Genomic DNA, 21,405 nt, shown 5'->3' on the forward strand with positions numbered 1-21,405 from the left:
CTGAACTTGGACCAAGCCTCCAGCACACGAGCCTCAGGGGAGACTCCAAGTCCAAACAATACCTATGTGCCTGAATTTTCCTGCATATTGTATATTTTCAAAGAAGGCAAGAGTGATGATAAGCATAAAGCATTTAAATATTCAAAATGCGTTGTTCAGGTTAAGTAAACAAAATGATATCCGCCACATTAGTGCTGACTCTGTGATCCACCCACTTAACATCACTCTACCCTTGCAGTGTTGGTTACGAATATAATGAAGATGCTTTTGGGAGAAAATAGGAACAAATTGGCAAAGGAAAAATGAAATGCTTATCAAGAAGAGACATGTGTACACCTTGCAGCTTCTTTTCATTTTCTTTATCCCAAATAAGCACAAAAATTACCATGTCTTTCAATAGAATCTTTAATATGTAAATGTGAAATTAGGCAAATGCTTAAGTTGACATATTTCACGCACATTATGCCAGTTATACACATTGTCATGCTGTGCTTATGTGTAGTATTACCCCTTATGAAATCTAATTTTAGGTTTTATGTAGGCAAATATTATCACCGGGGGATGCAGAGTGGTTCACATGAACAATAAAGTAACAGAACCACAAAAGGGCAGCTGAAAAGACATGGAAGACCCTGATGTGGCTCTTTGCAGGGTGCCAGGGAGCGTTGCTGCATTTCTGAGGCTGTGATTAACAAAGACTTATCAAGCTTCTATTGTAAGCATTTCCTTTGTTAATGGCTTGTTCTTTCTCTGGGAGAGGAATAACTCTCTTCCATTACCCTCTAAGGGAGAGTTAAAGACAAAATGAGGTCCCCAGGAAGGTGAATTTAGGCCCTTGTATCAGGGTCCGGCCATATCCAGCATGAGTGAGTGTAATGGAGGACGGACGGACAGTGCCAGCTGTTGATGAATCACTGAGAAACTTATTTAGTAAAATAAACACAGGAGTCAATTATCTTTTTAAATGGAAAGGAGTGTGAAGGATTGAGCCACGCCAAGATCTGACCTCTAACAAGATGGAGGAGCTCACCTTCCCTTTGTTTATAGTCGTACAGGTAAAGGGGGACCGGGAGGGGCTTCTTCTGTGAGGACCAGGATGGGGTGGAGTTAGGGAAGCCATTTGCTCTAGAATTAGCCTTCCTCAGGCGGTGAGCTGTTCTGCACAGTCGCATACCCCAGGCTATCTCAAACAGTCTCTCAGGACTGCCAGTTCCTGGGACCTCTGTATCCCCTGGCTCAGCCAGGTCTGATTCTGCTGAACGTGGATGGCTTCCCACGGGCCCTAATGCTAGGTGAAGAAGACTTTGGTGGAAAAGGTAATTGAAGTTCTCTTTTATGCAAAAGAGCCCATTTTGGATTGTTTTCTTCCCTTGGTAGTGTCTCTTTGAGGATCGCTTCTCCCTCTTGCTTTCCAGGTAGCTGCCAGCAGGGAAATGTCCTGCTTGCGAAGACCTTTCCAAAGACAGCTTTCAAAACGCCAAGTATGGAACCCTGGGAAAGATGTCTTAGGCAAGTTTGCCTGTGTGTGCCTTGGGGGAGATCCTGTGTTTTCCAGGCTTATCTATCTACCTTATAATTATTTTAATCTCCTTTTATAATTACAATGGTAAAGCTTGGAGAGTGGGCATCAGGGTATTGGGAAATGGTTTCCAGGAAATGGTTTCCCGATTTTAGTCTAGGAGGGTAAAATAAATCCTGGTAACTCAAGTGTGGGTCAGCTCTGCTGACAGGATTAATTAGTGGGATTTGATTAAAACTTCGGATCTAAGATTGGAGTCATTATTTTCATTAATCACAGTTTAGACACTCTGCTGAGCTTTAAGTCAGTTGAATATGGGATGAGGAAATTAGGGTCCCAGAAAGTGCTAGGATTATGGATGGTGCAACATTTACAGAAATTATTTCATCTCCTCACAAGTTACTTAGTCAGACATGGACATTTAGACAATATTCTTCTACCTTTTTCTTTATCTTTGTTCTTCTCTTAGATTTACTATTGTATTTATTCTGTATTCATCACTAGGCATTTTGGCAGATTTCCCAAATGGTCTTACATGGCTAAGGGCCTTTTTCTGGTACGGGAATTAGAAACCTTTTTCGGTTAAAAGTCCAGTTAATGAATATGTTAGACTTTATGGATCATATACTCTCTGTTGTAATTGTGCACTCTGCCACCGCAAGACAAACACAGATATAAAATGAATAGTTATGATTGTGTTTTAATAAGACAACAACAACAACAAAACACAAAAAACAACAAGTGAGCTTGGCTAGGTTTGTCCCACAGACCCTGGTTAGCTCACTCAAGTCTAGTAGATTCTTCAGAAAAGGTTTTAAAGTTAGTTTTCCCTGATTTGTTAAATGTGTAAAGTGTTTTTGCTTTAGACATTTAGACCTGGTTCTGGAAGGATACCTGGGCTAGGTATAGAATTTTTGGTTCACTTTTTCTTCCTTGAGTCTTAAATAGTTATTTTTCACTCTTGTTTTCCTTTCTTTACTGCTTTTGAGAAGCTAACCTGTTTTTTTCTTTTTTTAAATAACTTTTCTTGTTGTCTTAGACACCTAGAAACTTCTCTTCTCCACCTTTTTTTTTGCTTTAAAGCCCAGTTATTTGTCTAGAATATGCCTCAAAGTTGATCATTTAGAGTATTTTCCCAGGTGGATCTTTTTAAATATGAATATTCAGGTCTCATTTTCTTTAAGATAATGTTTTTAAATTATAAACTCAAATATTAGGACTTTTCTATTGTTCCGTTTTCCTTCAGAAACTATAGTATTTGTATACATACATAATATATATTTAACACATAAAGTATATGTAACACATATGTAATATGTAAATTATTATATGTGCTGTGTCTTAATATCTCCTTAGTAAAAGATATTACTTTAATAGTTCTCATTTTCAGATTGCTTTTAAACTTTCAAATTTCATTTTTGTTGTATTAACTATTTGCATTATTTTTTCAGTATCTCTTATAATCTCAGCAAAATTTTATGTTCCTCTTTTACCTGATAATTTTGTATTTATTTCTGATATGATTTCATCTTTTTCTGTTTCTTAAATTTGTTCATGTATCACATGTCCATTTTAATCCTGAGTTTTAAATTCATAACTTATGATGCTCTTTTATAGTTTACATTCCTTATTTACTTCATGCTGGTGTGTTGTGTCATGGTTCAGGTCTGTTTTGGGTGAGGTTTGAAGAGTCTTTGGTGAGCTGGAAGTTTTTGTTGCTTCCCTTTCTTTGCGGTGCAGGGGGTTGAACCCAGGGCCTTGCACCTGCTAGGTATGTGCTCTTCCACTGGGCTACTTACCCAGCTCTGTAGCTCGCTTTTTGTTTTCATCTTATGGTGATTTTGCATGGATTCTGGTGTCTTTGTTCATCCTATAGGATCTTGAACTTTCCTAGAAGAACAATAACTAAAACATGTATGAAAAGGTTTGGGGAATTTACGATACCTATTAAATGTCTTTGTTCAAGGGTTCCCTCTTCTGTGTATTTAAAAACAAAATAATGGAAAATTTCCTTTGGAGGTAGGCATAGCTCAGTAGTGTCTTTTAATCACAGAATATACTTTTTTCTTTCCCATCAATACCAAGTCTCCAAGGGATTACTGTTCTTACAGGTTGGCTCCTTTGCCCTGGAGCCTGTGCTTCATACTTAGATACCTCCAAACTGCTTGATTGGGTTCTCTGGTAGCCAATATGCCCCTAGTAGACATTTTCTTGTTATTTTTGCAGTGGGGAAATCTTCAGAGCAGATGCTTTCTGTGTTTCTCCATCACTGGTGTATGATACAGTCTCTTCTGCAAAGTCTATCTCCTGTTCTCTGCTCTGGAACAAACCCTGGAGCTGTCTCTGTTGGTTTCCAATCTTTATTTCATCACTTCTGTAAATATTAAAGTTTGTAGTGTTCTAGCTATCCTGTGGGCCTGCTGGAGGCATGTGTTATTTGCAGTTTTATTTGAGTTTCTTTTCAGTCTATGGGTTATACTATTATCCTAGGAGATATGAGAAATAAATCTCCCCTATAGATTCATAATCAAGAATTTTGGTAAACAGATTGGTAATCTGTATCTTTTGGTCATCTTTGTGTCTTGCAAAGTCGAATCAAAATGAGAATAAGCTAATAGTGCCACTGTTGGAAAAGATGAGTCAGAGAATAGAGCTTTGACCTACAATTTTCCCCTGCACTGAGCTTGTGTAACTGTTTCCATGCAGAGGGGCCTGAAGCGTTTTTTACTATGTGGTGTTTCTATGTGGCAGCAAATCAGAGAAGAATGTACTTTAGTTGAGGCCTGGCAGACCCTAAAATATGGAGTATCCACACAAAAACTTTCCCATGGGTGTTTTTAGCAGTTTTATTCATCATTGTCAAAACTTGAAAGCAACCAAAATGTCCTTCAGTAGCTGAATAGATAGAATGGGTTGCACACTGACTGGGCAGTGTTATTCAGTGCTGAATTAAAAAGCTAGGAAAAGACCTAAAGGACACCAAAATACATATTAGTAAGTGAAGGAAGTCTATGTGTTCATTGCTGTGTATCTCCAAATGTACAGCATTCTGGAAAAGGCAAAACTGTGGAGATAGTAAAAGCATCCATGGCTGCCAAGGGGTAGTGGAGAGGGAAGGGTGAATAGAAGATCACAGGGAAAGTTTTGGGCTTTTAAGGTATTTTGTGTGATACTCTCGTGGTGGATACATTTCATTATACATTTTCAAATCCATAGAATGTACAACACAAAGAGAGCACTCTAATGTGAACTATGGATTTGGGATGAAACTGATGTGTCTCAATGTAGGTTCATCACCTTGCCACAAGTATATTTTGAGAAAAGAGAAGACAGAGTGTATGGAAAAGGAATAGGAATATGGAAATTTCCCATACTTTACAGTGAACTTTTAATAGGAGCCAAAAATTGTTCTAAAAGTAAAGTCCATTAGGAAACAAAGACATGGAGTACATGGTGGATATCCTCTGTCCTTCTCAGGTCCCAGGGCCTGAGTGGAGATATCTATCCCTCCAGCTGTTGGGAGTACTGGATACTGACAGCTCAGTCAAAACACTCCCTGGAAATTGCCTTTGGCAGCAGGAACTGGGGCCACCCAACACTGTTAGGTCCTCTTTGGAAGGCAGCCACATGCAGGGTTGGTTATTGTGAGGCTACAAACTCATGATCCTTCTCCTCTAATTGGGGACAGCTAAAGAACATCTCAGCTCCATTGCTTCTGTAAGCCTTTCTTGGAGCTATGTCATGGTTCACTTCTCCCTCTCCTCAATTCTGCTCCCTTCCCTTACTTTGAGGTTGCCCATGAGCACATTCCCCCAAAAATTTAATGTAGGAAATTTTTCTGGGAATGTTGATCTAAGGTCTATTTTTCTGGGAATGCTCATCTGAGCTAACTGGTGCTAAGAGTCATTGGAGGAGGTAGATCAATAATCAGAGAGGATTTTAGTGTGGCCTCACCTGCCAGTCAACCTGTGCTAACTAGGAGCATGGGTAGACCTTGGCATGCTGTGGCTAAATAGTTCAGATTTCACCAGTGGTGAACTGGGATGAAGTAGCAATTGAAGAAAGGCACTTCCAGGTATAGTAGCTCCGGCTTTTGAAAGATTTCAAGGAAATAGTCATTATAAGGACAATGGAACCTGATGGCTGCTGTTGAGTGTCATCAGTATGTTGGAGGAGGACAAAAAGAGGCTAAGGGGATTAGCAATTAAATGCGAAATATGAGATCAGAAAGCTCCTTTGCAGCATACAGATATTCCCATTTCTTATAGCAAGAGGTCAGGAAAAGTTGAAGAGGAAGCCTGGGATGTAATTATAACAGTGGAGTGTCTACAAATATTGAATCATCGACCTTAGAAACCTCTTAGACTCAAGTTGGGCTCTGGTTAGGAAAAAGTGGGACTGAAACTTGGGATGGTGATAACTAAGTTGCTGCACTAGAAAAATTTGAAAACCTATCTTCCTGAATCCCTGGGACCTAAAGTATCTGACTCCTCCCTGTTACAGGGCAACGCTCCCATCTGCCTGAAGATGATGCAGAAGTACTTGTCTCATAAGACGATGCATTTTCTTCATAAAACTGACCTCTACCTCCCTCCCAAATAAGGATGGATTTAAGAATCCTGAGAATGCTGCAGCAGGTAGGTTGGGATATAAAGTTGGATAAAGGAGAGTTTGTTGATAGAGAAACGTCCTTCCGTGATATGGGAATCGATGTCCCTTTATGGTCTGTGGAAAGCAGTGTTAAACCACTGCTAAAATGATTCTTGGAAGCTTTGGAAAAATATGGCTTGCACTAAGGAAAGTAGTGAACAAAAGGCTCAGAAAAATGGGCACGCTAAACGGAACAGACCATTTAATAGCTAGAAAATTTAGTTGAGTTCGGAGGATAGCACAGTTAGGAGGCAAGGAGGTTTGTGCTGGTAAGAGGGGAACCAGCAGCACCGGAAAGCTTTGTGGTGGCTCTTCTCTCCAGGACAAGGCTGATGGGAGGAGATGCTCCTATAGAAAAGAGAGCCCTAATAGTGGTGGGATGGATTCCTGCAGTATGTGTGGCCAGGTGGTAGCATATAACCATCAGAAGCAAGCCGTAAACCTATAATAGCAAGATTGGAGTGGCAGCATGAGTCCCTGAACTGCAGAGAGCTAAGGACCTGTTAGTTCAAAAGAGCAAGGTAGATAGATGATGTACTAGCAAGGGTATTGCTCAATCTGTGCAATCAGAAGGAAATAAGGAAGGCTGGGGTTGCGTCTCAGCGGTAGAGCACACTCCTAGCACGGATGAGGCGCTGGGTTCTATCCTCCTCACCACATTAAAATAAATAAATAAATAAATAAAATAAAGGTATTGTGTTCATCTCCAACTAAAAAAAAATCTTTAAAAAAAAAAAAAAGGAAATAAGGAAGGATTACCAGGAAGTTGACATCAACTGCCCCAATTAAAATTCTTCAGTCCTTGCCAGTCTCCTGACTAGTTTATTTCTAACTTCAGAACCCACCAACTGAAGGATAGTTCCACTTCCCAACAAGAACACCCCCAAACTGCACAAAGTACATACAGGAATGGATCCTTCCTTAATGGGATCTATCACTAGCCACTTAGATATTCATATACACAGGAATACTCTGGAAAAAAGAAGTACTCAGCATTTTGAAAGCTAGTGAAAACAGATCCTACTTGAAACTGATAGCAGAGAAACTTGTATCCTGGGTCCTGTTAGAGTGGGCATGTAAGGGAAGTGGGTCACTTTGGATAAAAGGAATAAATGAAGTTCTGGACCCTGTCTGGCTCACAGGAGATAACAAAGGGTCTAGGAATCTGCCTGGTTGTCATTTCAGTAATCCCTAAACATCAGAATGTATACCCTTGGTAACTGGAAGGAAATTCATATTGCTTCTCTGACCCATAAAGTAAGGGCTATTGTCAATGAAAAGGACCAGTGGAAACCTCGGATCCTGCCTTCTCCCCAACAGTGATAACACAGATCCAGTGCATTCCCAGGGACTGGCAGAGACTAAGGAGGGCTCCATCAAGGAGACCCATTTCAGCTGCTGTGCCAGATGTAGACTCTTGGCCAGTGCAAATGCAGTCCCAGGTGATGGAATTCAGTCATTGTCTGGTAATGAATTTTCTCCTTCCCTTCCAGTGAGGAGAACCAGATGTAATCTGCCTTCACCTGCGTCAGACAACAGTGTCTATTTATGGTTGTCTGTGGGGCTGTACAAACTCTCCCCTTCTCTTCATATGATAGTGCCAAGTTTCAGGGGCACCAATTAACAACCCCTTCATATTTTTGATGCTATTTTGCATTGTATTTTTAAATTTTTAATTTTTGACTCTGACTAGTTTATAAAACTGCGATTTAGTTTTGCTTGTTGATCTCGTATTGTACAAACTTTCCAATCTCACTTGAATAGTGAGGATTCCATTTCTAGCTTTTTTGAAGATTCCTTGGGAATCTGTTTTCACTTTTATAGTCTCTATGTTTTATTTCATTTTCTGCCATTTTTTCTAAGATCTATTTATAGTGTTGAATAGAAGTGGTGAGTTTGAATATCCTTGTTTTCTATCTGATTTTAGCCAGAAAGTGTGCAGTCTGTTGCCATTAGGTATAATGTTACTTGTGGTTCTTGGTTGATAACAGTTTTCATAGAAGTACCCTTCTATTTCTAGATCTCTGCAAATTTCTTGCATGAATAGATGTTGAATGTTGTTGAAGAGTTGCTTTATGCATCTATTGAGATGGCTAAATGAGTTTATTAAAGCTTATTATTAGAGTGAATTATATTATTGATTTCTTACTGCTAAACCAAACTTGATTACTTAGAAAAATCCCTCTTGATCATGACTTATTTAAATTATTTAAAAATATTTTTTAGATTATATTTGCCAGATTTTTGGTAAGGATTTTTGCATCGATGTTCATGAGATATATTAATTTGTAGTTGTTCTTTTCCTGTAATCTCATAGGTTTTGTTATCAGTACAACACAGGTCTTACAGAAAGAGCTGTGCATACTCCCCCATTTTTAGTAAAGATTTATGTAGTTTTTTAATTTTTAAAGTGTACATACTTCTTAAGTGAGTTTATATCTTTTAAGAAATTGGTTCCTTTCAATTAAAATTTCAATTTTTTTGGCCTAAAGATCTTCTTGATAGTCCCTTGTTATCCTTTTATCATCTTTAAGATCTATAGTGACTCCCCATAGCTCATTCCTGATGTTGGTAGTATAATCAGACTTGATGGTTTGTCCCTGGTGGGTACATAAGCACAACCAGGAGACACCAGTGAAGTTGGGTTTATTGGAGCAAGTAAGGAGAGTCCTGGGAAACTCCCAAAGTGCTGTCTCCCTAAACAAAGCAAGTGAGGCACTTTGGCTGGGAGAACTGGTGCGTATTCTTATTGGAAAGACTCTTCAGCCCATGCAGGGGTGGGCAAATCCTGAGCATGCTTAGTTGGAGATCCTGCTTCTTCATACCTTGCTTGTTCAAAATGGGCAGATTAGGAACTCCTCTGGGCTGGAGACTTAGCATTACAAAGAGATTATGATGAGCCAGATTTACTCTAGGTCACCTAGAAGAGCAGCTGAGGGACACAATGATTTTGGCTGGTTCCTTGGGTTTTCTCCAGGAGGGCCTTATCTGATTTTCTTCTGCCATAGCCAATGAATTATTTTGCAGTATTTCAATCCTTTTAAATTTACTGAAACCTGTTTTATGACTTGTGGTGTATCCTGGGATATATTTCATGTGTTCTTGAGAAAGAATGTATTCTCTGTTTCATTGGTGAAGTGTTGTATAAATATGAATTGGCAGTTTTGTTAAGACTTCTATATACTTGCCGATTTTCTGTCTACTTGTTCTATTAATTATTGAAAGTAGGTTATTGATTTTTTAATTTTTTTCCTTTTAGATCTATCAATTTTAAGTTCATGTGTTTTGAATCTCTATTATTATGCATTACTATTTAGAATTATTATGTCCTTTTGATGCTTAAATGATCTTTTTTTCCCCTGATTTTATTTTGGCTCTAGAATTACTAACTGATATAGTATACTCCAGTTTTCCTTAGCTCTGTGTAAGTATGTTTATCTTTTTCATCCTGTTATGTTCATACTGTCTTTGTAAATGTGTGTGTATGTATGTGTGCGTGTGTGTGTGTGTGTGTGTGTGTGTGTGTGTGTGTGTATGTTTTGGGTCTGGTCTTTCTATTCATTTTGACAGTCTTTGCCATTTAATATTTTTGTTTAGATCATTTACATTTTATATCACAATTGACATAGTTGGCTTTAAAACTATCATTCTATTTAGTTTTCTACTTGAAATAACTGTTTTTCTTGTCCCTGGCCTGTGTGAGTCTTGGGGAGTGTTCAGGATTCTTCTTCCTGACTTCCCCTGGACTTGGCAGTTTCCTTATATCCATTTTGTGTTGAGTACTTAATTAAGGATGAAAGGGGCACCCCTGGCAGCTCTTGGGGGTTCTCTTTTCTCTATGTGAAGTTCTCTAGTCTCTGGAGTTCTACACTATGAATCCTAGACACTTTGGCCCTTGAAATTCAAACTCTGTCTTTACCACTCAAAGAACCCCTGGTTCATGTGTACCACCCCTCAGCCATTCATCTCTCCAGCTCTTACTCTCTACTGTAAGGGCTCATATTTATGAGTTGCAACTTTATCAGAACCAAATGGAGATGGGAAGGAATACTTGTCCATGGAAGAGAAGAGTGTTGGGAAGACAAAGTCATACAGATTGATTACACAAAATGATCTACGGGAGAGCCCCTGTTTTGTAGTTTAGACTAAGCGAGAAGGTTATATCTTGTACTATCCTTGAATACACCCCAGAGGGGTTCTGAGTCCTGGGCTATAACACACCAAAGCGATATTCCACCCAGGTCTATGGAATGAACTGCAGAATGATGAAAGAGTATCAGGAGAGCAACTTTGGTGGGGAAGGACTTTCAGGGAACACAACAGGCCAGTTATAAGAATATATTTTTACTTTCCTATAGACCCTTATTTAAAAATCATTATTAGTAAACCAAATGTGAATCTTCCCATAGTGAAATTTTAGTCATTTTCAACATACCCTATTGCTGTCTTGTTAAAACCCCAAATCAAAATAACTACTTCTGATGTTAAAATGGTAACAAACCAAGGTGCTGTAAAGCAACCACCGTGAATCTGGACTCCTGACTATTCACAGGTGGGGTGCATGGCAGGCAGCAAAGGCCAGATCCATTCAGCTTCCAGCACTGTTAGGTGTCACCCATAATGTCAGGAGGTCTTCACCTAAATTTAGCCTTTGGCTTCCTTAATTATAAGATAAGGACAGTGATGGAGATACTCTGTGTATGATACCTGACACACAGCAACACTCTGTCAAGGGCTCTCAGAGGTCAAGAGACGAGCAACGTAGATGGAGAGGTTGTGGGTTTGCATCCCGCTCCACTTGGATGATCATAGGCATCGATCTCCTCTTTCTGTGCCTCTGTGTGGCTGTCCTCAGGATGATTAGAAAAGAAAACTCTTGATAATTCCAGGAACATTGGGAGCAGTAAAAAATGAAATTTACTTTTTGTTTTTATTATGTGTCAGCACATTTTAAAAATGTGCAAACAAAAAGGGCATGCAGTCAGTCTTCACAATAGCAAATAAGCCAAAGACAGCAAAGCAATACAAAACAAAACAAACCCAGAGACCGAAAATCCAACTCTCAGAAGACAGAGAGGGAGAACAACATCCTATTTAGTTTAAGAATAATCATGAGGATGGTCTACAGAATGTTCTAGTAAATGATGACCATCTTCACGTTCCTCCCCTTTTTAGCCGGTACTTGGATGTGCACATGATGCTCAGCAGCTGCTTGCCGGGCTGTTAAATGGAGGTTCCAAGGCAGGCATCTAGAACATCAGATCCAAAATAGAAACCTGCCAAGTGAAGAGGTTCGCCCATGGTGAATCCTGAGAGAGAAAGACTGCACCGTTTTTCTAGGCCAGTTGCTCAGGTTCTCCCCAGGAGAGGGCCGACTCCGTGTTTCTTTGGACTTTTGTGATTGTTTCCAAACTTTGTATAATTAACCTACAATTTGCAACCCCTCAAGCCTTCTGCACCATGATGTGGAGACAAAACTGTGGAGACGTGATTTGGATTGCCTTCTATTCAGTGCAGGTTTTATTGATCCCTGGACTGGGACCAGAAAGCCCTGCTTCCTGACCCAGCCTCAGAGGAGTCTAACTCCTCTTAGAGACATATCGCCTTGTTTCATTTACTCAATGGGATATTTTATTTACCCCTTTAGCCTCTTTGAGTTTATTATGTATTTTTTTAATGTTTCTCTGTAATGGTTTATAAGCCATGCAAGATCTTTTTGGCACAAAATTGTCCGATGTTGGTGTGACTAAAACCAAGTATACATACTTGTTGTGATTCACAGTGTTGCAGTTAGATGTCTGACTTGTTAGTCGTCTCCTAGCCTCAGATCTTCTGAGTCATTTCTGAATTGTGCGGGTAGCACTGAAATGCTAAAGCAAGTCCCATCTCGGATAATCTATTTTTCTGTGGTTCAGATGAATATCGACAGTGGTTGCTGACTGTCATTAAATCTGCTTAGCGGTATTTTTCAGAATGATTCTGATTCTCAAGAGAAGGTCCTATGCCCTCTGTGGTCAATTTTCAGCCACATAATCTCATTTGACCATTATATTGTAATGAGTACATGATTAAGTAGAATGAGTGAGAATATTTGACTAGGCATTCAGAAACATGAATTCTACTTATATTGTTTCCACTTCAGAGCTGAGAGCATCTGTCACTTAGCATCTCTGGGATTTGACTCTCATATCTAAAAACTGAATAAGGAAAATTCTAGATAAATATATAAGTGTATAATATAATACTGTATTATCAATATTATAATAACATATTTGCACTAGCTATTTATAACAAACCAGTAATCATGTTCTGCCCCACTGCAGAAGGAATCAGTTGAGAAACAGACAGAGGAGACTGACAGCTGGTAGCTCTGGGTTGGACAGCCTTGGTTCCTCTGTATTCACAATCTGTCTTCTTATTATCACCTCCATGATTAAGGCACTCAGAACTGCTAGTTGCTCACTGCAGGGCAGAGCCCAGAACATTAAGGAGACCATGTGGAAGAGAGGATGGTCCCTCTGCCAGAGTGGAACTGAGAAAGAACACATGGGCAGTAGGAACTTTCAATCCCTGATTCCTGGTCCACAGAGTGATGTGAACCAGTAACATCTGTCTCTTGTGATTCTGCTAATCAGATGAAGCATCCTACCTCCCAAGGGATAGACTGAGAAACTGAAACTGTTATTCTGATAAAAATCTCTCTGAAAACAGAACTGGGAAACAACGTCTCCCAAGGGCATATTAAACTAAATAAAAGGGGTAGGAGATATGGAATGAGTCCAATCTTCAGTCTGAATCCTGATCTTGTTCTTAGACTTTTACTAACTTGGGCAAAATCACAAACTCTCTGAACCTCAATTTCCCTAACAGCATGGGAATAATAATAATGTCAGATTCATAGGTTTGTTGTGAGAAAAAAATGAGGTTACATGTGGATACTGCATACGTATTACCACATTCTGTGAGTCTAGTGCACATTTAATTTTAAGATGCCTCATTGACTTAACATCAGCATTTGCTAAAAAAACAAAAACAATATCAGATGAATATACATATTGTAGATAAGACGATTTCCCATTTCAGAGAAGTTTAAATATGAAAAATAGTACATGTTTTAGAATTCTAAGATTTTTTAATGAGTTCAGTTGAAAACTAAGGTGTCCTCTGTCACAGCTAAGGGACTTGCTTGCTATCGCTGAGTGTTGAAATGCAAAGTTGAATATTCATATTCTCCTTCTTCTCTGGGTGTCCTTCTTTGCATGTCTGACCTTTGGTTGGTCATTCTCCTGTGCCCATAGATTTCATATGTCTTCTTTTCTTTTCCTCCAGGTCTCCCATCCCGGCTGCTCCCTCAATCCCATGTCCTATGGATCAAATCCTTCAGGTTAAGTTTGAAGGGTTTAATTGTAGGACACATAATTTTAGTGTCATGAGAAATGACAACCCAACAACTCCCACTGTTTTACAGAGAAGGAAACTAAAGGCCCAGAGGGGCGGATTGACTTCTCTAAGCTCTAGCATGGTAAGAAGTAGTAAAATAAAGGAAGGCCATTTCTACTTACTCTGAACACTGAAACCCTGTGGGAATGAGTCCATCTATGGAGAGACATTGAATAATCACGATAAACAAACCAAGTTTTTTAAAGTGGAATAGCAAACTAAGAGATCCTCATGTTTGGTGCCCCTTCACAGAGGAGGTCTTTAAGGACGTCTCCCAACAGAGGGGGCTTCTTTGAGTAGCAATTGCTGTAGCATGACTATACCAATTGTATACTATACACAATAAAAATAAAACCTAACACTTTTTTTTTTTGTCAGTGTTGGGAATCAAACCCAGTGCTCTGTCACTGAGCTACACCCCCAGTGTAAAAGCTAACACTTTTGGGGTCCACACTACATGCCAGGTACTATTCTAGTACTTTCCATGCATTCTCTTATTTAAGCCTCCCCAGGATGTCGATGTTATTACTGGTCCCTTTGTTCAAATGCTTTAACTGATCAGGTGAAGTCAAACTGCTCAAGGTCGCACAGCTAGTAAATAATAACTCAAGTGGCTGGACAGTGTAGCTCCAAAGTGCTTGCTCTTACCCACAATGCTTTGAGCCTACCTGATGCTGGGCACCACGTTTGCTGCTTTATTGTATGTTATTTCATTTTACTTGTTATGACAACCTTGCAAAGAAGGTCCCTTTCTCACAGTTAATAGATAAAAGGGATATGAGTCTCAGAAGAGTTAAAGAACCAAACTGTTCAAATATGTATTAGAAATGAGGGAATGGGATTTGGATGTTCCTATGTCATGACCTGAAGTCACCCTGTGACCACCTGTGGGATGGTGTGAGTAGTCTTAGAGAAAGGACTTTTGGGTTCAAGTCTGTCTCTATTGATAAGAACCTAAGTGATCTAAGCTGAGGCACCTGGTAGAATGTTAGACTTCTCATTTGTAAAAGTTGCCTCATTCCTCGCTGGAGGGAAGGGAGAGGGTGCCTGAGGACCCTGGAGACCAGGGTTGAACTTCCAGCTTCTCTACTCACTACTTGGGCAGCACGTGCCCTCCAGGAGGGTGGGCAACTTTAAAAATCTAACTTTCCTTGTCTACAAAAATAGTTATTATTTACATAGGCGAATGGCCTTGGAAAGATATAGATAAGGACTCCCATAGCAGATTTACCTGTCAGGGAAGGTAGAGATCTGCCACATTAGAGGGTAACAAAGATAATGTGCTTCCATAGAGGCAGATGGAAAACGTTGCCAGAACCCCTGTGTAAGGACAGAGTCTCCCAATCTCAGAGTTCCTGGATTGTGCCACCCACATGCCACTTCTGGGTCTAAATGTACAAGACGTGGGTGCACCCCTCCATCATAATCTCCTTGTGCTTTCATTGGCTGAATGGAGGGGACTCTGATAACCTAGAGAGGGTAGCTTTGCAAGGTGTGAGAAGCCTGAGTCCCTCAGTGTCCTGGTGGAAGTCTGCTCAGCCACAAAAGCCTGCTTCCATTGCACTGCGATGTGAGAGGGTGGAGATTTTTGTGTGTTAATCCTCTTAGAACAGGGTTTATTTACTACAGCATGTAATGTCACCTTAACTAATACACGCTGCCATGGGAAAATAGCACTGTTTGGTTGTCTTTTACGCGTGCAGCATGGTGCAAGGCAATTTCACGTGCCCTATCTCATTTAACCATGGAAGCGACCTTGAAATTTGGTTGTTAGTTTTAATTTTCCAGATGAAAAACCTGAAACTTAGAAAGGTTACATGTCTGTTATTTGTATTTTCTCCTCACCAGATCACATAGGTAAAGAGAGGATGAGGTGAGATTGTAACCCAGTCTGTCACCAGAAATTATGCTGCCCCACCCTCCAAAAGCTAATTATTTTGTTATAGTTTCCTTAAGTAAATTTGGCTCCTCCAAGAGTGTCAGGAATAGTTGAAAGCAAAAGGCACCCAGCATTCACCTCGATTCCATTTCCAGCTTGTTCCTTGATCTGTGGCTTCTTGTTTTTATGGGTTTACCATTCTTGTTTCATTGATCCTTGGCTCCAGGGATTCTGCCTATCCCCACCTGGGCATTGTTCCCTCCATTATGGGTTGGACATACTCTTCAGGGTCTGCTCAGAGGTCCTAGCCTTCTGGCTGTAAACACAGGAAGCAATGAAGATGGGAAGGGCCACCTGTCACTCTGGCTTCCCAGGACCTGTAATTGTTGCTTCCACCTCCCTTCCCCCTAGGGAAAGAGAGAGGCTGATGCTATGAAAGTATTGCCAAGGTATTTCACTTGGCCTGTTTTGCAATGCAATGCCAGGCTCTTAAAGAATGCAATATAAAATTTTAAGCCCAGTAGTAAAGTACAGGTTACCACATAATAGAACACTTAAATTATTGAGGGGATAGCATCATCCTGAGATTTCTCAAAGGAGTACTTGTGGAAGAGATATGTCTGCTCAATGCAATCTTTGAAAGCAATAATGTGATCTAAAGTGTGGGTTTTTTTTTTTTTTTTTGAGAACTAGAAAGGAAAAAGTTTCTTTCTCTACTGGCACATGCGTGATTGTCTCCCCTACCTGACTGGAGGCTCCTCCAGATGGGTCAGGGAGGCCTCCTCCTCTTTTGTCTCTCACTTTGAACCAGGCTGCAGGTACATAGGTAACTGACATGCTTGTAAATTCCTGTAGCTCTTATTGGTCCTTGGAGAATGTACTAACATTTACCGTAGACATCGATGAGATTAATAAAGACCACAAAATAAAATACAGGCATATTTTGTTGGGATTAAGTATTCAAAGAGTCTCAAATGAATAACATAGTTATTTCAATTAGATTAATTGTGCATTGATCACGTGAAAGGCTCTGGGATGTGTGTTGGAGTTACCCGCAAGTAGAAGTCGAGGTTTCGGCCTTCCCGAAGATCTTGTCGTGGTGGTAGGACGAGCAGGGAGTGAGCCTCCACGGTGCACCGTCAGGAGCTATGAGATATCTCACATAGCAGGCGGCTTTGCTCTTCTCTTTCCATTCAAGTCAAGTTTCTTGAAAATATTTTCAAATTTAATTCTCCATTTCTTCATTTCAATGTTCTTTCCCTGCCTCCAGAAAACTAGTTTTCTCTACTATTCCATGGACACTGCCTTTACTTTCTTCTTTTTTGCCAAATAAATGGACTTTTTCTATCAATATTATATTTAATGACTTCTCATCTTCCTTCTTTTTTCTTCTTTTGTAATCTAGCTTCAAGTTTTCTGTATAGTGGAGAAAAACCCCAAATTTAGAAATCGTACTGAGATGATCTAGGATTGCTGATGCTCCTACATAGCCAGAGAAACTAACTAAACGAAGCAACCTCTTAGGGGTAGATAATATCATCTGGGGACTTGAAATATTTCTGCAAACATGTTTTAAGCAACATCTGGCATATGAGCAAAGACAACTAAGCACGTCCACAGAGAAGACAGCATGAAAAAAAATCACTCAAAGCAACAGACAGAAACAGATCCACAGGAATGTCAGACACTGAAGGACTTAAATACAGTGATATTTAGTACATCTGGCCAGAAAAAGATAAGAGAAAAATTTCCCAGAAAGCTGGAAATTACAAAGAGTGAGGTGATGAATTTGAAAGGGAACCAAATATGAATTCTAGAACTTTAAAAATACAAAAAATCCAACTAATGAAATTAATAGTTAATTAAATGCAGGTACATTCAGTGAATGGAAAGAAAGCCAGAAGAAAACATGCAGAATAGAGCATGATGAAAACATTGGGCGGAATATACAAAACAAAAGAGCATTTGAGACAAGAAGGATGAAGTGAAAGGGGGAGTTTGAGTCTTAGAAGAAAAGATGGAATGGGCAGATGAAAACTGTTCCAAATAATAATTTCTATAATTTCCAAAACACATGAAAATTGATAGGTTGCAGAATAAAAAAATATCAGTGAAATGTTAAGTAGGTGAAAAAATCAAAATGAACCAGCCACACCTAAATATATCACAATAAAATTAACTGATCATCTTAAATGTGCAAATGCCAATATGGAATTCTATAATCAATGATATATATTCTTCTAAAATAATTTTTTCCACTTTTTAAAATTGGTACATCATAGTATATAATTGTATATACTGATGGGATTCCAACAATATATATTCTTGAGGAGTGAAAATTGCTATTTTCAGTCCAATAAAATCAGGAAGAACTCTCCACCAGTGTAAATTCTAAACCAGTGTAAATTCTAAAGGAAATATTAAAAGATGTTCAGGCAAAAAGAATGTTGTACCAGAGTAAGTTTTCAATGTAGAAATAAATTATATGCAAAGACTATGGTAAGTTGGTGAAAAATTCCTAACAAATATTATACTGGAAAAATACTAATGGACACCTTCCAAAGTTTTTATGTATAAACTTAAAATAATTAAATGTATAGTTAAAAAAGTCAAAAGGAAAATGGATATTAATGGAGTCAACATATTCTAATACAATTTTAAAGCATCCACAGGGAGAAATGGAAAATGTAAATAGCAGTCATAATCCTATAAGTGATACAGGTCCATAAACAAACAAGACAGCAGACTCATACTGCTTCTCCAACAAATTCCACTAAACAAGTAAAGAAGAAATATTACAAAAAATCATCCAGAGAAAAGAAAGAAACAACATTCCCTATGCAATTCCATGAATCCAGCAAAACCTGAATAGCAAAATTGAACAAGGATATTGCTAAAAGAAATATTAAAAGCCAATCTCACTCAAGGACTTACAGTTCAAAGTACCAATTTGGGCGTGATGGATTGCTCTTTTTCACATATTATAGAGTCTACTTTATTCAAATTTTGTTTAGAATATTGCATATATATCTATGACAAAAATTTTCCATTTGAATTTAGGAACAAGTGAAGAATAGCCACTTACCACTTACTGAACCCTGAGAGGTCTAGCCAGAGCAAGAAAGTAAGAACAAATAAAAGTTTTAAGAATGGAAATAAAGAAATAAAACCATCATTATTTTTGGAGGATATGATTTTGTATGTTACACATCTAAGAGAATCTACATCTACATTATTAAAATTAAAAAATGAATTTAGCAAGTTGGCTAGATAAAAGATCAAAAGAATAAAAGGCAATTGGTTTTTTACATACAACAATAAAATGCACATAAAAATAAAGTTTAGAAATGTTGTTACTTACAATTAGAAAATAAAATAAATTTCTAGGAAAGAAAATCTAAGGTGTGCAAGACCTCTAAGCAGAAAATCTGGAAAAAAATGAATGAAAGTTAAAGTAGATGAAGTAGGTGTTAATGGATTGGAAAACTCAATATAATAAAGCTACCAATTCTTCCTAAATGCTTCTACAAATTCTATGTAATCCCCATTAAAATATAATGATTCATGTGACTATGAAGAACTGTTCTATTTATATGGATTAGTAACAGACCCCAAATAGCTAAAACATCCTTGAATAATGAAGAGAACTTGCTTTACTAGATATAAAGACAAGTTAGAGGAATACCTTGTTTTGGGGATAGATAATTTTTTGGAAACTGAGCACAAAATTTATTTACCATAAGAAAATATTGGTAATTTTAATATAATAAAGTTAAGAATTTCTGTCAATCTATAATCAATATTAAAACCATAAAAGAACCAAAACACAATCCATAGAATACATATAAATAAAAAAGACTGTTATCCAGAAAATATAAATATCTCCTATAAATTAATAAAAAGAAGATAGTTCAATGGGGAAAATGGGCAAAGTAATCAAAACATATTTCAGAAAAGAGGATATCTAAATGATTGGCATTCAAGATGCCCAATTTTAGTAGTTATCAGTGAAATGCCAGCTGTGATATCCTACACACCTACCAGAATGGCAACACTATCAAGTGTTGGTGAGGTTGTGTAACAGCGGGAATCTCTTTTACTGCTGGTTTACTGTAGATGTGTGAATTGACACGGAGACTAGAGCTAATACTGTCTGCTCAAGTGGAGATGCTCTGCAGTCCCTGGCCTTCCCTCCCATTCCAAGCTGTTTGGCTGAAGAAACGTCTAGCAGGTGATGGGGTTTGATCATGATGGCCAGAAGCCTGACACACCTCAAATGCCCACCAGAAATAAGTGAGTGTGAATCCCACATTTCAGTGCGGCATGTAGAAGCATGGACAGGACGTGCCTGTCACATCCCTGAAGACAAGGCAGCAGGCACAGGAGAATACAGCCATATCACTGCATTCACATAAAGGTCAAAATAGGCGGAATTAAGCGAGAGTGATTAAAAATGTCTCATTAGGTGCTAAATATAGATAGGAACACAAGGAAGTGATTAGCATAGAATCAAAATAGTGGTTCTGTTAGGTGGTGATTAGGCAGGTGGCTTCTTGGAATTTAGAAACGTTTAGCTTCTAGTCCTGGGTGAGAGTTAAATGAATATTTAATTTATAATAATTTATTAAGATGCACATTTATTTTATGGACTTTTCTGGATATGAGTTTTATGTTTTACAATGATATTTAAAAATACACCCTTCTTCAGCTTGCGTCACTTCCAGGGCATCTGGATGATATCGCAGAAGGTTTAATGGACCCTTCCGCTGCTGTGTTCTTTAGAGCTTCACTCTCGACACAGGTTCAGCTAAATAGGCTGTGCCCCAAACCTGTCTGCCTGCTAGTCCCCACCGGCGTGACTGCCACCGTCATCCACTTTGTCCTTCAAGTCAGGAACCAGGACTTTTATCCTCCCCACCAGTGTCTAGGTCCTCACTTAAAACATGAATTGGTCACGTCCTTAAACCCCGTCCTTAAACTGGTGCTGGTTTATGCCAGCTTCTGCTAATCATCCTGAGCCCTCTGTGTGGGCTTATTACTCACCCTCATTCATGATCTGTGCCTCTGACGCAGCGTCTTACTTGTTGGAGAGGCAGGGATGTAAGAAGAAAACTGGCTCCTCTGCCCTCCCGCCCTGCCCCGGGCCTTCTCCACACCATCTCCCTGCATTTCCTCCTGAAGCCTTTCCCTAGGGTGCCCCTGCGTGCACTGCCATTTAATTTTGCCACAATCCCCTTGTCCATGAGTCCAGGGAGTATGATAGAGTCGGTACTCAATAATTGTGTAATGAATATTCTTGATGGGATCAATCCTGAGGCAGGAAGTGTCCCCTCTAGTGATAAGATTCCAGAGACTTCTCTGTCCATTTGCAGCAGACCTCAGAAGCTGACAGAGCAATTAAAATAGAGGAATGTCACCAGCAGAGGTGCAGAGACGGAAATACGAGTGGTTCCACAGCAAAGACTGGCTTGTTCGGAATTTATAAATTTGGGCCCCATGTTGTAAGATTGATTTTTTTAAAACGAATCTGCTGTGTCTGCAGTTAGCCTGTTCAGCATTCAGTTTGACTGGTGCTTGATGGGTGGAGGCATTATTTTCCATTGATTATTTTTTTACTCAATACATGATGGAAAGACCACATTCCTGAACTGGCTATAAAATCATACATATTTATATCCAAGTTACTTGCCATGCAGAGAAATAATTAAGTCATGATAGTTAACATATATTTAGTGGCTTGTTATTGATTTTTACATGCTCTAATCTGAACTGTATAACAATTCACTAAAATGTCTTAGAGAAGCCTGCTGTTTTAATACTGTAGCAGATGGTCATCTTATGTCCATAGGTTCAAAAATCTAGAAAAGAACAGTAGATGGTCATTTTATGTTCCTGTGAATACAGAATAAGATATTTA

The sequence above is a fragment of the Sciurus carolinensis genome, chromosome 13 (genome assembly GCF_902686445.1).
Source record: "Sciurus carolinensis chromosome 13, mSciCar1.2, whole genome shotgun sequence".
In the NCBI taxonomy this organism is placed as follows: domain Eukaryota; kingdom Metazoa; phylum Chordata; class Mammalia; order Rodentia; family Sciuridae; genus Sciurus; species Sciurus carolinensis.